The sequence below is a fragment of the Schistocerca americana genome, chromosome 1 (genome assembly GCF_021461395.2).
Source record: "Schistocerca americana isolate TAMUIC-IGC-003095 chromosome 1, iqSchAmer2.1, whole genome shotgun sequence".
In the NCBI taxonomy this organism is placed as follows: domain Eukaryota; kingdom Metazoa; phylum Arthropoda; class Insecta; order Orthoptera; family Acrididae; genus Schistocerca; species Schistocerca americana.
The window spans coordinates 929,935,263-929,952,634 of record NC_060119.1 but is presented as its reverse complement, the minus strand read 5'-3'; positions in this window follow the sequence as shown (position 1 = coordinate 929,952,634).

Below are 17,372 nucleotides of genomic sequence, written 5' to 3'. Positions count from 1 at the left end.
AATCTACAGTAAGGTCCGAAAGTCCTGTAACCCCACTCTTTTTTGGTCATGATGTATATTTATGCTCCATAACATGTCTTTCCTTTCTTTTCACATGGCGGGCACAAGTACCTACAGTGTGGAAAAACATATTCTGCTGAGTGCATCGGCTCAAGAACACACTCGGAAAACCATAAGAGATGTTCAACGGGTTTTTGCGGCACGGTTCCATACAGAAGCTCCACGAAAGCGAACGACACTGCTATAGTAACAGAAACTCCTCAGAAACAGATTCATTTTGGGTAGAAAGAGGATAGGTCGACCATCAACACGACAACAAACATGTACAGCATAGGTAGATTCCCTGACCATGTCTCCCATAAAATCATTGAGGAAAAGATCTGCTGAAATTGGAATTCCAGAAACTACTATGCTGAAAGACATGTAAAAAGATCCGGAATTAAAATCTTTTAGCCCAACATTCGTAAATGAGTGATGATTTGCTTAGAAGTGAAGTTTGCTCAAAATTACTCGATGCATTATTGACGCTCCCACAACGGGGCAAAGTCCTCTTTTCAGGCGAATGTGCAATTTATCGATCTTGTCGGAGTAGGGGTATTTTTTTCTCGAACAATGAAAACCCATATTATTATGACGACTTAGAGAATAATTCCCCACATGTTTTGCTCTGGGTTGCAGTGTCCAATAGACATATCATAGGACCGTATTTCTTTGACGTGCAGTGAATCAACATTCTTACTTGCAAATGTAGCGTGAGTCGTTTATTCCAGAGCTCCAGAGACTGAACACTCTTGGTGGCACGTAGTTTCAACGAGATGGAGCTCCTGCCCATTACGCTCTCCGTGTTCGAGAATTCCTGGATAAGTGTTACCCCAAAGGTGGATAGGAAAAGGATCAGTGCATCTACCAGTGTAAATCGAATGACTTCCAAGGAGTCCTGATCTGACAACATGTGGCAGTTCCTGTGGGGAATAACTAAGCAGCATGTCGCCAAACAACGACACCAGAGAATTGACAAATTGAAGCAGGCTGTTACGGATGTATTCAAGAAAATCACACTGCCTATGCTTCGGAAAATTTCACACACCACCTGGCGCAGCATCGTTTTGTGCCGCGACAGTGATGGTGCTCATACTGATGGCATGAATCACTAAACGATCTGGAACGTAAATACCAACGCTTTTTGCACATCTGTTATGACATGTTTGAAATAAATAAATACACGTCATGACCAAAACAGAAGAGGGGGTGGTGACAGGACTTTCGGACCACACTGTACTACACATCGAAATTCAGTAAGTGAACTCAAATTAAGCATATCAAAAGCCAGTTGCAAATAAAGTACGATTTTAAATTTTAGCTATTGGAAACTAACATAAATTTTCATTTTCAACACATGTAAAATTGGTAAGACACTGAAGAAACACAGTTCATTTACAAATGTCAGGTGTTTTATAATAAATGACCTATTTCTGTTTCAAGATACAAAATGGAGCTCGACTGACGAAGTAAGGCTTAACCGTCCACAAGTTTTATAACTAGTTTTAAAACTGTATAGAACATTATTTACCATAAAATTCTGTAAGCGAGGAATTAACACTGTATTCAAAATAGATTTAATATATTGTACAGCACTTAAACATGTAGAACTCGAAATCTTTACAAATCCTGCACAAAACATAACCTCATGTCTGACAACAACAAAAACTGTAGAAAATGTCGGAATCTCGGCATGGTGTTCTCTGTTGCACATTCATTCATGTGCTTCTAAAATCGTTCACAAGAGTAAAGTACCGCCTAAGACATATCATTTGTTCCTAGGTACACTATTTTCTAGGTATGACTCTCCCCTACTCTGGAAAACAGACGTAACTAGTAATATCAACGTATTATTTAGGAGACAATAGTTCAGTGTTTTAGCTTTTGGGAGCTGAGTGACAGGCGACGTCAAAGATTATTCGCACTGGGAATGGACTTCTGAAGGAGGATCAATAACTTCTCTGTGCTGAACCACGTGTGAGTGGTGATGAGGATATATGGCAGTGCAGTGAACAATAACAGAGAGAGAAGCGAAACGATACATCTACTTCGGTACGGACGCCTGCATAGGGTGAGAGAAAAAACTGGGAAGATGGGTTCACGCCAAAGATGATGATGATTAACAAATTCGTAAAACTAAAATCAGTGTGGCCAAATAAAAACGAGGACTGCTACCCAGTCCTCAAAAAACATAATCATGTTACAAGTTTCCATATGTGAAGCACAAGTAATCGCTATTTTTTGTTGTTGTCTCAAAACTTTTATCTCCTAGTTGTCTTCGCACTTCCAGTCTCCTCTCACCAGCTTCAACGCCTTCTTGGTCATCCCTTCAACTTTTATTTCCCTTCACTTCTCTATATAAGGCTGATTTTGCTTATCTAGTGTTCTCAGTTCTCATTGGAAGGCTAAATCACCGAAATTTTCGGCTTCTATTTCGTCAACAACAGTTGCTTTAATAACAGCTACTTACCTATCGATGTCATCTCCGATGTTATCCTTCTTGATCTTTTGGTTCTTTGTTCTTATCAATTTCGTTTTTTCGTTTGTGATACTTGGGTTATATTTTTCCGAAGAACAGTATTTCTGACCAGTAAGTAACTGTCGGAGAGTTTACGTTCAGGGTTGTCTGTTTTGTACTGTATGTCCTGATATTTGGGACTCCACAATAGTTTTTTTTTTTCTTTCCTCCTGATTGTATCCAAGCTTTAAACGTTAGCTCAAGTTGTTCATCCTGAAAGAAATAACATGGAAGTTGTGCTTCGCAGCTGTTCATTTAAATTAGTAACTGCAATACATTGGGCAAAATGAGTTAAAATGTTGTCACGTCCTTGAACAATAATGTGAGAATGGCGATTGTAACATGTTTAGGTCCGTAAGTTCGAATGCTGCTCTGCTGAAGCCTGCTTTTTTTATACGTGGTATTCATTAGAAGACTGAAACGCGTGCTTGCAAATCAAATAATACGATAAAAGTTAATAGAGGCCACGTGGTTAGAATACGTTTGTCAGCAGATAAGTTGTATGATAAGTAAATATTCTCAAAGTAGACGACAAAAAACATTGGAAACGTAAATGAAAAAATGTAAGAGTGCTGTTTTGTGAACGGCCAGCCATAGCAATAAAAATTTCAGCTTCGTAGGAACGGTGTTGACTGTGTTATAGCAGTTCGAAATGACAAAATTTATGGAGGACAACATGAAATACAGTTACGTGCTACATTAACACATTTTGACGAGTTCTTTTCGAATGGGAGAAGGAAAATAATCCAGTTAGGACAATGGATTTCTCTGGACCGGTTCTGGTAAATGGAAAGATATATCAACGACGTTTCCAGTAAGAACGTCTTAAGAACGCACTTTTTCACATTTGTCATTGCAACACTTCATTTCTGCGCACTTCATTTCTGCCTAGTCGCCGAGAAGTGAATTTTTGTTGTGAAAGTAATAACATGCACAATGCGATAAGTTTTATGGAATGTGGGAGCTGTTAACGAGATTACGTAGCGCGTAACTGATTAGAGATTACAGTCGAAAGCTCCTACGGAATATTACTGGGTGCAGCACGTGGCTTGTGAACAGTTATACAGTGGGTGCAAATCTACGTATGTTTCGAAACGTTGCCTCATATTCTTTAACCTGAAAGCGCTCGCATGGACAATGTACTATATATCGCAATGGCACGAGGCTGGTTCCTCACTCGGCGTGGCGTACGTGATAGCAGAGCGTGTGATAAGCACTGCTCGTAAAGCCGTTCAGGTTGCAGCAACTGCTCGGCTCGTAGCTACAACAGCCAAGAAGCGCAACCTTCAGCATGTCTGTAAGCTAATTACGGAAAACGGGAGCAGAAGCACTAGCATAAACATGTCCGCCGCACACCAAGCCAGACAAGGACAAAAGATGAGCGCCTCTAAAACTGCGACGCCGGAATACCTTGTCTGCGTAGTACACTGATAGACATCATTGCTAAGTCCTGTGCTGTAGAAATCAGGAAACTGAACAGAAAAATACAGAACACATCTGACGTGTCGAAAAGACGATCCATAGTCGGTTTTTACATCTGCGTACATAGACCTCTGCTCATGTCACTGTTTGTGTCGAAGAACACTTCGTGTGTTGTTGTTGTCTTCAGTCCGAAGTCTGGTCTGATATAGATTTTCGCGCTAGTCTAACCTGTGGAAGCCTGCTCGTATCTGCGTGACTACTGCTGTCGGAATCCCTTTGAACCTGTTTACTGCAGTTAAGTGTCCCTCTGTAATTTTTACCCCTCACACATTCCTTCATTGACATATGATGCTTCATGATGTGTCCTGTCAACCGATTCTGTCTGCAAGTCATATTAGGAATGAATTTCTTTTTTCTTCAATTCCATTCAGTATCTCCTCGTGTGTTATCCAACCTACCCTCTAATCTTTGCATTTTTCCTAGCATCATTTTTCAAAAGCTCATCTTTTCTTCTTGTGTTAACTGCAAATTGCCGAAGTTTCACTTCCGTAAAACTCTACATGCCACACAAATACCTGTCCGAAATTTATATTCAAGTTAGCAAATTTCTTGAATAGTCATTGTGTATTCTGTTCTGCAACTTCAGTAAATTGTTTGAAATGTATACTGTTGTAATGATAACCCACCAAACCGGATTTTTTAAATTTTATTTGCAGCTTCCGTTCCGACCGATGACTCATTCTCGTATGACATACTGCTAGAGAACAAGGCACCGCTCGAGAATGAGGCATCACTCGAAACTGCACAAGGCACTGACGTGAACTGACCAACATTTCAGTCGTTTTAGCAACTAGTCCCGTCTGTACCGACCGAGAGGCAGATCGCTCCCCATGAAGTCAGATACGGAAATGGGTTATTCAAACTAAATAACGAGAAACATTTGGCCCTCGTAAATGAGTCGTGGAAGTCGGTTCTTAGAAAATTATTAAGGGTTGGTGGGGCTCAACCATCTACTGAAATGAAAGTTTTGGTCCAAATTAACCACAATTTTAGTTGCTCTTCACCTCGCATACTCACGGAAAAAGGGAAAGCCTGAACATTAATAAGAATAATAAAAATGCAAAACAAACAAAAACGACGACAAACAAGGGACTTCGCACGATTTAAGGGAATAATAAATCAGTATGGAAAGGATCACATGGGATAGGTAAGATACAAGTTACCGTCATTCCAATAAGTCAGTCTCTAAATCTTACGAACACAGCTGGAACTGCAATGATTGTTCTGACCAACAGGGAAACAAGATGTAGATTCCACTGATAAATGCCTAAATCCGCTTGTCATGGGTGAGCCCACGAGTACAAGACTAGATTCAACCTTGTCGTACAATCATATTCAGCGCTTGTCTCCTTTAATTGTGTATCCTGATGAGAGTGTACGTAGCAGCCTTGATTACCACAGGAGGATCTGCTGCAACCTGCCAGCGTCAGCAACTCCTCACTGATCGTATAATGATTTGATTATCGAGGTAACAGGCTGTGGATTTTGCCATGATCCCCAGCCAAGTCTGTGTCTCTAATTCGAGGCTCAAGCCAGAGTGTCGTCTTCTCTGTCTCTATCCAGACTTAAATAAATAAATAAATAAATCTATGCTTCCCCTCTGCTTCGCACAACATCTGTGCAAATAAGCTTCCACCAATAGGAATTCCTCACCCAATGATAAACCAATAAGATTTTTCTAAACTGCACTTCAACAACCCACCTAGCGGATATTGTATTAGTTGCCCAATGAGCTGCGTGCCCCCGCCTTCCATTCTGAGAAGCTGAGTTCCAAATTCCCATCTGCCTTCCCACATCACAAGAGAGAGAAATTTACAGTTCATATGGAGTGGTGCCCCCCCCCCCCCCATGAACCACGGACCTTGCCGTTGGTGGGGAGGCTTGAGTGCCTCAGCGATACAGATGGCCGTACCGTAGGTGCAACCACAACGGAGGGGTATCTGTTGAGAGGCCAGACAAACATGTGGTTCCTGAAGAGGGGCAGCAGCCTTTTCAGTAGTTGCAGGGGCAACAGTCTGGATGATTGACTGATCTGGCCTTGTAACACTAACCAAAACAGTCTTGCTGTGCTAATACTGCGAATGGCTGAAAGCAAGGGGAAACTACAACCGTAATTTTTCCCGAGGGCATGCAGCTTTACTGTATGGTTAAATGATGATGGCGTCCTCTTGGATAAAATATTCCGGAGGTAAAATAGTCCCCCATTCGGATCTCCGGGCGGGGACTACTCAGGAGGACGTCGTTATCAGGAGAAAGAAAACTGGTGTTCTACGGATCGGAGCGTGGAATGTCAGATCCCTTAATCGGGCAGGTAGGTTAGAAAATTTAAAAAGGGAAATGGATTGGTTAAAGTTAGATATAGTGGGAATTAGTGAAATTCGGTGGCAGGAGGAACAAGACTTCTGGTCAGGTGAATACAGGGTTATAAATACAAAATCAAATAGGGGTAATGCAGGAGTAGGTTTAATACTGAATTAAAAAAAAAAAAAAAGGAGTACGGGTAAGCTACTACAAACAGCATAGTGAACGTATTATTGTGGCCAAGATAGACATGAAGCCCACACCTATTACAATAAGTTTATATGCCAACTAGCTCTGCAGATGACGAAGAAATTGAAGAAACATGTGATGAGATAAAAGAAATTATTCAGGTAGTGAAGGGAGACGAAAATTTAATAGTCATGGGTGGCTGGAATTCGATAGTAGGAAAAGGGAGAGAAGGAAACATAGTAGGTGAATATGGATTGGGGTAAGAAATGAAAGAGGAAGCCGTCTGGTAGTATTTTGCACAGAGCATAAATTAATCATAGTTAACACTTGGTTCAAGAATCATGAAAGAAGGTTGTATACATGGAAGAACCCTGGACATACTAAAAGGTATCAGATAGATTATATAATGGTAAGACAGAGATTTAGGAACCAGGTTTTAAATTGTAAGACATTTCCAGGGGCAGATGTGGATTCTGACCACAATCTATTGGATATGAACTGTAGATTAAAACTGAAGAAAATACAAAAAGGTGGGAATTTAAGGAGATGGGACCTTGATAAACTGACTAAACCAGAGGTTGTACAGAGTTTCAGGGAGAGCATTAGGTAACAATTGACAGGAATGCGGGAAAGAAATACAGTAGAAGAAGAATGGGTACCTATGAGGGATGAAGTAGTGAAGGCAGCAGACGATCAAGTAGGTAAAAAGACGAGGGCTAGTATAAATCCTTGGGTAACAGAAGAAATATTGAATTTAACTGATGAAAGGAGAAAATATAAAAACGCAGTAAATGAAGCAGGCAAAAAGGAATACAAACGTCTCAAAAATGAGATCGACAGGAAGTGCAAAACTGCTAAGCAGGGATGGCTACAGGACAAATGTCAGGATGTAGAGGCTTATCTCACTAGGGGTAAGATAGATACTGCCTACAGGAAAATTAAAGAGACCTTCAGAGAAAAGAGAACCACTTGTATGAATATCAAGAGCTCAGATGGAAACCCAGTTCTAAGCAAAGAAGGGAGAGCAGAAAGGTGGAAGGAGTATATTGAGGATCTATACAAGGGCGATGTACTTGAGGACAATATTATGGAAATGGAAGAGGATGTAGATGAAGATGAAATGGGAGATACGATACTGCGTGAAGAGTTTGACAGAGCGCTGAAAGACCTGAGTCGAAACAAGGCCCGGGAGTAGACAAGATTCCAGTAGAACTACTGACGGCCTTGGGAGAGCAAGTCCTGATAAAACTCTACCATCTGGTGAGCAAGATGTATGAGACAGGCGAAATACCCTCAGACTTCAAGAAGAATATAATAATTCCAATCCCAAAGAAAGGAGGTGTTGACAGATGTGAAAATTACCGAACTATCAGTTTAATAAGTCACGGCTGCAAAATACTAACGCGAATTCTTTATAGACGAATGGAAAAACTGGTAGAAGTCGACCTCGGGGAAGATCAGTTTGGATTCCGTAGAAATGTTGGAACACGTGAGGCAATACTGACCTTACGCCTTATCTTAGAAGAAAGATTAAGGAAAGGCAAACCTACGTCTCTAGCATTTGAAGACTTAGAGAAAGCTTTTGACAATGTTGACTGGAATACTCTCTTTCAAATTCTAAAGGTGGCAGAGGTAAAATACAGGGAGCGAAAAGCTATTTACAATTTGTACAGAAACCATATGGCAGTTATAAGAGTCGAGGGGCAAGAAAGAGAAGCAGTGGTTTGGAAGGGAGTGAGACAGGGTTGTAGCCTCTTCCCGATGTTATTCAATCTGTATATTGAGCAAGCAGTAAAGGAAACAAAAGAAAAATTTGGAGTAGGTATTAAAATCCAGGGAGAAGAAATAAAAACTTTGAGGTTCGCCGATGACATTGTAATTCTGTCAGAGACAGCAAAGGACTTGGAAGAGCAGTTGAACGGAATGGACAATGTCTTGAAAGGAGGATATAAGATGAACATCAACAAAAGCAAAACGAGGATAATGGAATGTAGTCGAATTAAGTCGGGTGATGCTGAGGGAATTAGATTAGGAAATGAGACGCTTAAAGTAGTAAATGAGTTTTGCTATTTGGGGAGCAAAATAACTGATGATGGTCGAAGTAGAGAGGATGTAAAATGTAGACTGGCAATGGCAAGGAAAGCGTTTCTGAAGAAGAGGAATTTGTTAACATCGAGTATAGATTTAAGTGTCAGGAAGTCGTTTCTGAAAGTATTTGTATGGAGTGTAGCCATGTATGGAAGTGAACCATGGACGATAAATAGTTTGGACAGGAAGAGAATAGAAGCTTTCGAAATGTGGTGCTACAGAAGAATGCTGAAAATTAGATGGGTAGATCACGTAACTAATGAGGAGGTATTGAATAGAATAGGGGAGGAGTTTGTGGCACAACTTGACAAGAAGAAGTGACCGGTTGGTAGAGCATGTTCTGAGGCATCAAGGGATCACAAATTTAGCATTGGAGGGCAGCGTGGAGGGTGAAAATCGTATAGGGAGACCAAGAGATGAATACATTAAGCAGATTCAGAAGGATGTAGGTTGCAATAAGTACTGGGAGATGAAGAAGCTTGCACAGGATAGAGTAGCATGGAGAGCTGCATCTAATCAGTCTCAGGACTGAAGACCACAACAACAACGTGGTGTGGTGTCCGGCTGGTGCCAAGCACCTCCAAAAATAGGCGAAAGAAGAATTTTTAACAATGGCTACCAAATAGCTTCCCTCATGAAGACAACGAGACATCTGTTTCTCGGCCAGTCCAGCTTCCCTCAATTTTCTTGGAAGTCTTGTCGACAAAAAACATAGCATCAGGGAGTCTTTAGAGCAGATTCCTACTCATAAAATAACTTATTGTGCATTGGTTCAGACACATGTTATTGTCCCTCAGACGAAGCTTTTTAGGCGTCCTTGACCGCACAGCGTGGGCGTTGCAGTTCTGAAGAACTCTGCGTGCACGCGTCTGGCTGGCACTGTAGACTTCAGTGTTAGGAAGTCTTTTTTGAAGATGTCTATCTGAAGCACAGCCTTGTACAAAAGTGAAATTTGGACAATAAACAGTTCAGACAAGAAAATAATAGAAGCTTTTGAAAAATGGTGCTACAAAAGAATGCTGAAGATAAATTAGACAGACCGAGTAACCAATGAAGAGATACTGGAACAGATTGGGAGGGGAGGGAGATTTTTGACGTAATGACTAAAAGAAGGGCTCGGGTGATAGGATACGTCTTGAGGCATGAGGAACCGTCAATTTTTGTAATGAGGGGAAGTGTGGGGGGATTAAACACTGTAGAGGAAGACCATGTGATGAATACAGCATGCAGATTCAAATGGATGTAGTCTGCAGTAGATGCAAAGACGGAGAGCCCTCCACATGTAATAGTGCCGTGGAGAGGTACATCAGACCAGACTTCAGGCTAAAGATCACAACAATAACAACTTTAAATGTCATACTTTTCTGCTGTCACCATAGACAATGTTATAGTCTGTCGGTAAACTGAAGAGTGAGCAAGCGAGTCCCCACTCTGCCTACCGTGCTACGCCACAGGGCGCTTCTACAGGCTGTTTCACAACTTAGTACCGTCTCTGCCGTGGCGCGCGCTTTAAATCTTTGGCGACGCCGTGTACGGATACGTCCCGGCTGCTTTTATTTTTGGACAAATGCGTTAAGAGTGTAAGGGAAACAAATGACGATAGCTTCTTCGCAACAAAACATTATAGAGTAAATAATATTGACATAAGAACGGAAGTCAGGATTCTAGTATAAACATAGAACCGAATGCCCATTCATGTGAATGTATGTTCCAAGGCGAACTAGATATGGCGCAATCAATCTGTAGAATTTAAGGCTTGTTCTTACTTTGTGTTTCTACTAAAAGGTAGAAGTTTTCTTTGAAGGGTTGCATTGAAAGTTAACATTTCTTTGAAAGTAACCAGAAATTTATAATTTCGTGTGTTGTATTAGTTCGATTCGCACTGCTTTTTTGTCACCGACTGAAAAGTATCTGTGCAATGTTTTGCATATTCGGTATTTGCCCTGTTGTCAACTGTGAAAAAGGTTATATGGGTTTTGGTAGCATCAACTATTACTTGTTTTGTAAAAAAAATAGATTAGAGAACCAGTACTAAATTCTCTTATAAGAATGGAATAAAATGTATCAAATTTTTAGGAATGTTAAATATTGCTTTCGATGAGTCTCTTATGAGTATACCAAGAGCATACAAGTGGTATAAACATTTCAAAGCAGGCCATAAAGGGCAGCAGTTTTACAAGAATAGATGAGATTAAAAATGCACAGTTAAGATACCTATGAACTATCCCGAGGAAACAGTCCCTAAAGTGTTTTGAGAATTGGAAAAAGCAATGGCATGTGAAACTGTCTATAACGTTGGGTCTCCTTCCTAAATTATTAGTTTTCCTTCGCGGCGATTTCAGTAAACCATGCGGCTTGTTTTCGCGTTCCTTCCTTATGCGTGCTATTGTGGCGAGGCTGACGTTTGCATATACTGCAGCCCTTTGATTGGGACTGGTAACATTATGCAACAGTTCTTTTTGTGTCGCCTCCTTAACACACGCTCTACTAACGTTATAGACGATCGAACGCTCGTTACTCTGCAAACACCTCTTCTTCTTCGTATTCTGCACATTTTCTTGCAATGCAGGGCGATTATCCATCACTTCCGGATACTGAAGTATATCAGTGAGTACACAAAGTCAACTGACTGACACTGGCAACTAATATCCCACGAACTGAAACGACGTATATCACTGCACGCCAAACTACACCGCTAGACAGGTAACGGGCAACTGATTTTTGGGTGGCCCTGTAGGCCAGTGGCAGGGTTCTTCCGGGAAAGGCCACTTCCCCCACCAAAAGCGCTGCTCGCTCTTGAGTTTACAGACAGACTATATTAGCCTGTCTTTCGTTTGATTTCCCATGTATTCTAAACACTAACAACAAAATTACTTACATGGACTTCTATTACAGCATGTTGGTTTTTGGTTCTGTTACTGAAAATTTTCTTACTAGCGTCGTTTGAGTCGTTTCTGAAGTGTGGTTCAAAGAAAACTTCGGATGATTTTGACAACAGGTAGTCTGTTGTATACAGCCTCTCGGAGGGCTGAAACAGTGGGCACCCCTGAAGAACGGACAGTACAGGAATGCGGGGCTTCGCGAACCTTCCGCTAAGGAGCTGCACCCGATCAAGTTGCCCTGTGTCAGAGCGCCACGGAGGCCCGCTTACTTTGACAAATCGATTACCTTTTCATTAGTAGAACTTCTAACCGTTTTTACGGAGCCTGCATACAGTCAGCATTTATTGACAGTGCTAAATTCTCAAACTGTCAATAATATTATCAACTTTATGAACTGGCAACGCAATTGTACAAGGTTAAGATATCGAACGGCAAAAAGAATGTTTGTTCCGCAATTCTACTAGCTGTAGCATGCAAGAAGTAAGAGAAAACAACGAAAAACAACGAGAACGGCTGAAGAAACGGAGCGACTTGTCGCATATTAATTTACTGACTGATGTCACAATCACGGGCCCGTGAGATTTCCTGCCAGATCTTGCATCAGACGATAAGTTATTTATGGTGATACGACAGAAAATAGAGAGAGGCAATCGCAGTGGACGAGAGATGGGGAGCAACTCTGAGGTTTCTGATGACAGGCAGACCAGTCGACTGCTTGAAGTTACTTTTGTAACATCAGTAAATAAAATTAGTAAAACTGTTATGGAAGCCTGTGGAGTAACTGTATCAGACCTGCAGGGATATATTCAGATAATTAGCGTGAAACAGTTTCTTACGTTCCGTTATAATTTGGTGGCACTGGTATACATTTCAGAGACCTCTTACTAGTTGATGGATGTGCGGTGTATGACATACTTTTCGAAGCAGAAGTGTTCTTCTACATTGGTTTGTAATTCAACAAACTAGTCGTATGTTTACAAATTAATAAAGAAAGCAATGCCATAGTGAGTTCTCCTCTCACCATCCTAAAATGGCAAATACAATGACTAACCCTGCGTAAGCCTATTAAAACTTTTTTGCATTAAAAAATTACGTGGGAAACTGAATCTGAGCTATGATGTGCACAAAGCAGAACTGAAAAATATATAGTGCATGTTTTAACGTCGCGTGGCTGGTCCATGATGTTCTGTTAACATGTGAATGGCGCATATTGTCAAACCATCAATACTCGACTTCACACACTCTGTATGCATTGACAATACTGATAATACTTTTGGGGCCTTTATACTACTCGTCAGTATTTCTAATATCGACAATACGTCAAAAAACGCCATCAGACGGTTAATGTATTGACTGTTTGGCGAGGTTGTTGAATACGTTAGGGATCCTTTAAATCCTAAACGCGATTTAACAAACATTTCTTCGGGCTGACACAGCATCTCAAGATCTGTCCGAAGATCCATGAATTAGTTAAGCTGTGATTTGTAATTAACAGTATCAGATACTAACGACGGAAGACAGGAAACTCACGTTCTAAATTAATTTTCTTTCTTCTTGCGCACTCTTCGTTTCTTGATGACTTCTCGAATAGGTCCTCCTGTATTTCGTTTGCCCTTCTGCACGGATGCCAGTCCGTCTTTTCTTGAGAGACGCACATGCTCGTACAATACTCGTACGCCGTACGGTACAAGCTTATGGAGGATGGATAATAATTGTGCTAAATAATTTATCTGAGCCCAAAAATTTTGGATTAAGTCATTTTAATGGCTCCATCGTAATTGCCGACGGCGGCGACTATCTTGTTCTTGTCGGTATGGGCCGCGGTGGTCTCGCGGTTAAGGCGCTCAGTCCGGAACCGCGCGACCGCTACGGTCGCAGGTTCGAATCCTGCCTCGGGCATGAATGTGTGTGATGTCCTTAGGTTAGTTAGGTTTAAGTAGTTCTAAGTTCTAGGGGACTGATGACCACAGATATTAAGTCCCATAGTGCTCAGAGCCATTTCTTGTCGGTATGAACGGTAACCGAAATGAATTGATCACTTTACAATGCCCTCCTCTTCATCCTTTTATGACAAGTAAAATTAAGGCGCAACGGAGATAGTAATATCAAGCAAACTCCTAATCAGTCCCTTTAGTCAGCCATAGTGCCAGTAGTGACAGTGTCGTCGTAACTGCCGTCTGCTTCACGCCTGCTGTGCAGCGAGCTACGTTAATTTAGGTATTAACTGTATTTTTCTTATTTGTCACTTCTTCTTCCGTGTGTTTTTGTTTTTGGAAGCTTTAATCGTCGAGTGCTAGTAATAGTGTTCCATAGATTCCGTGTTTGTTTTGAATACAGTCAGAGAGAGTCCCTTTAGTCAGCCATACTTCCAGTAGTGCTAGTGTTTGTTTTGAATACAGTCCAGAGACAGATAGTGCTATTTTATTGTTTTCTACAAGAAGTGTCTAGTAACCATAGTTTAGTCAACTATCAGCCGCCTTTAGTGAATTAGCAGTCTAGTTAAAAGTTGATTAACTCTCTACAGTGAATTGATTTCTTAGGATGGATAGGATGTGTGACTGCTGTGTACGGACGCAGGAGGAGCTGGCCACTGTTCGCGAACAGCTGAACGTGTTGATGGCCGTGGTCAGCCGTCTTCAGTCTGCTGCCTCGGAGTGTAGCGGCAGTGGGGAGTCTGGTGCGTTGCAAAGTACACCCGAGGTGTTACATGCTTCACCCACTGTCCCTGCTGTCAAGACATCTTCGCGGGTACCGGGCGCAGTTGGGCCACCCTCTCCCCAAGGGGAGTGGTGGGTTCAGCGGCGCACGAGGCGGAGGGTCAATGTGGAGGCTGGCCGTGCGGCATCGCCCGCTCTGCCTGTGAGTGGACATGTGGCCGCTCCTTCAGCAAGGTCCGAGCAGGCACACGGGGGGAGGGGTTTATTAGTGATTGGGAGCTCCAATGTTAGGCGGGTGATGGAGCCCCTTAGGGAAATAGCGGAAAGGTCGGGGAAGAAGGTCAGTGTTCACTCTGTCTGCTTGCCGGGGGGGGGGTCTCATCCGAGATGTGGAAGAGGCTCTGCCGGCGGCGATAGAGAGCACTGGGTGCACCCGACTGCAAATTGTTGCTCATGTCGGCACCAATGACTCCTGCCGTCTGGGTTCAGAGGTCATCCTCAGTTCGTGCAGGCGGTTGGCGGAGTTGGTGAAGGCGGAAAACCTCGCTCGCGGGGTGGAATCTGAGCTAACTATTTGTAGTATCGTTCCCAGAACCGATCGCGGTCCTCTGGTTTGGAGCCGAGTAGAAGGCTTAAACCAGAGGCTCAGACGATTCTGCGGAGATCTGGGGTGCAAGTTTCTCGACCTCCGCTATCGGGTGGAGAAATGTAGGGTCCCCCTGAATAGGTCAGGCGTGCACTACACGCAGGAAGCGGCTACAAGGGCAGCGGAGTACGTGTGGAGTGCACATGTGGGTTTTTTAGGTTTGAGAATTCCCTCCCTAGGCCCGACAAGACGCACCTGGAGACGCGGCAAGGTAGGAGTAGGCAAAATGCAACAGGGAATAGCAATATTAATGTGATAATAGTTAACTGTAGGAGCGTCTATAGAAAGGTCCCAGAACTGCTCTCATTAATAAACGGTCACAATGCCCACATAGTACTAAGGACAGAAAGTTGGCTGAAACCAGATGTAAACAGTAATGAAATCCTAAACTCAGGTTGGAATGTATACCACAGAGACAGGCTGGACAGTGAAGGGGTAGGCGTGTTTATAGCGATAAGAAGTGAAATAGTATCGAAGGACGGTTCTGGCGCTGCAGTCTGGAACCGCGAGACCGCTACGGTCGCAGGTTCGAATCCTGCCTCGGGCATGGATGTGTGTGATGTCCTTAGGTTAGTTAGGTTTAACTAGTTCTAAGTTCTAGGGGACTAATGACCTCAGCAGTTGAGTCCCATAGTGCTCAGAGCCATTTTTGAAGTATCGAAGGAAATTGACAGAGAACCGAATTGTGAAATAATTTGGGTGAAGGTCACGGCTCAGACATGGTAATTGGATGTCTCTATAGCCCCCCTGGCTCAGCAGCTGTTGTCGCTGAGCACCTGAAGGATAATTTGGAAAATATTTAGCGTTGGTTTCCCCACCATGTTAAAGTTCTGGGTGGAGATTTTAACTTGCCGGATATAGACTGGGAGAGTCTAAAGTTCATAACGGGTGGCAGGGACAAAGAATCCAGTGAAATTTTTTTATGTGCTTTATCTGAAAACTACCTTGAGCAGTTAAACAGAGAACCGACTCGTGGCGATAACATATTAGACCTTCTGGTGACAAACAGACCCGAACTATTTGAAACACTTAACGCAGAACAGGGAATCAGCGATCATAAAGCGGTTACTGCATTGATGATTTCAGCCGTAAATAGAAATATTAAAAAAGGTAGGAAGATTTTTCTGTTTAGCAAAAGTGACAAAAATCAGATTTCAGAGTACCTGACGGCTCAACACAAAAGTTTTGTCTCAAGTACAGCTAGTGTTGAGGATCAGTGGACAAAGTTCAAAACCGTCGTACAATATGCGTGGTACAACAACCGAGTTAGAAAACTGCTGCGTAAGCAAAGGGAACTTCACAGCAAACATAAACAAGCCAAAGCTATGCAGACAAACAAAAATTACGGGAAGCGAAATGTAGTGTGAGAAGGGCTATGCGAGAGGCGTTCAATGAATTCGAAAGTAATGTTCTATGTACTGACTTAGCAGAAAATCCTAAGAAATTTTGGTCTTATGTCAAAGCGGTAGGTGGATCAAAACAAAGTGTTCAGACACTCTGTGACCAAAATGGTACTGAAACAGAGGACGACAAACTAAAGGCCGAAATACTAAATGTCTTTTTCCAAAGCTGTTTCACAGAGGAAGACTGCACTGTAGTTCCTTCTCTAGGTTGTCGCACAGATGACAAAATGGTAGATATCGAAATAGACGACAGAGGGATAGAGAAACAATTAAAATCGCTCAAAAGAGGAAAGGCCGCTGGACCTGATGGGATCCCAGTTCGATTTTACACAGAGTTCGCGAAGGAACTTGCCTCCCTTCTTGCAGCGGTGTACCGTAGGTCTCTAGAAGAGAGGATTGGAAAAGGGCACAGGTCATCCCCGTTTTCAAGAAGGGACGTCGAACAGATGTGCAGAACTATAGACCTATATCTCTAACGTCGATCAGTTGTAGAATTTTGGAACACGTATTATGTTCGAGTATATTGACTTTTCTGGGGACTAGGAATCTACTCTGTAGGAATCAGCATGGGTTTCGAAAAAGACGATCGTGTGAAACCCAGCTCGCGCTATTCGACCACGAGAGTCAGAGGGCCATAGACACGGGTTCCGAGGTAGATGCCGTGTTTCTTGACTTCCGCAAGGCGTTTGATACAGTTCCCCACATTCGTTTAATGAACAAAGTAAGAGCATATGGACTATCAGACCAATTGTGTGATTGGATTGAAGAGTTCCTAGATAACAGAACGCAGCATGTCATTCTCAATGGAGAGAAGTCTTCCGAAGTAAGAGTGATTTCAGGTGTGCCTAAGGGGAGTGTCGTAGGACCGTTGCTATTCACAATATACATAAATGACCTTATGGATAACATCGGAAGTTCACTGAGGCTTTTTGCGGATGATGCTGTGGTATATCGAGAGGTTGTAACAATGGAAAATTGTACTGAAATGCAGGAGGATCTGCAACGAATTGACGCATGGTGCAGGGAATGGCAATTGAATCTCAATGTAGACAAGTGTAATGTGCTGCGAATACATAGAAAGAAAGATCCCTTATCATTTAGCTACAATACAGCAGGTCAGTAGCTGAAAGCAGTTAATTCCATTAATTATCTGGGAGTAGGCATTAG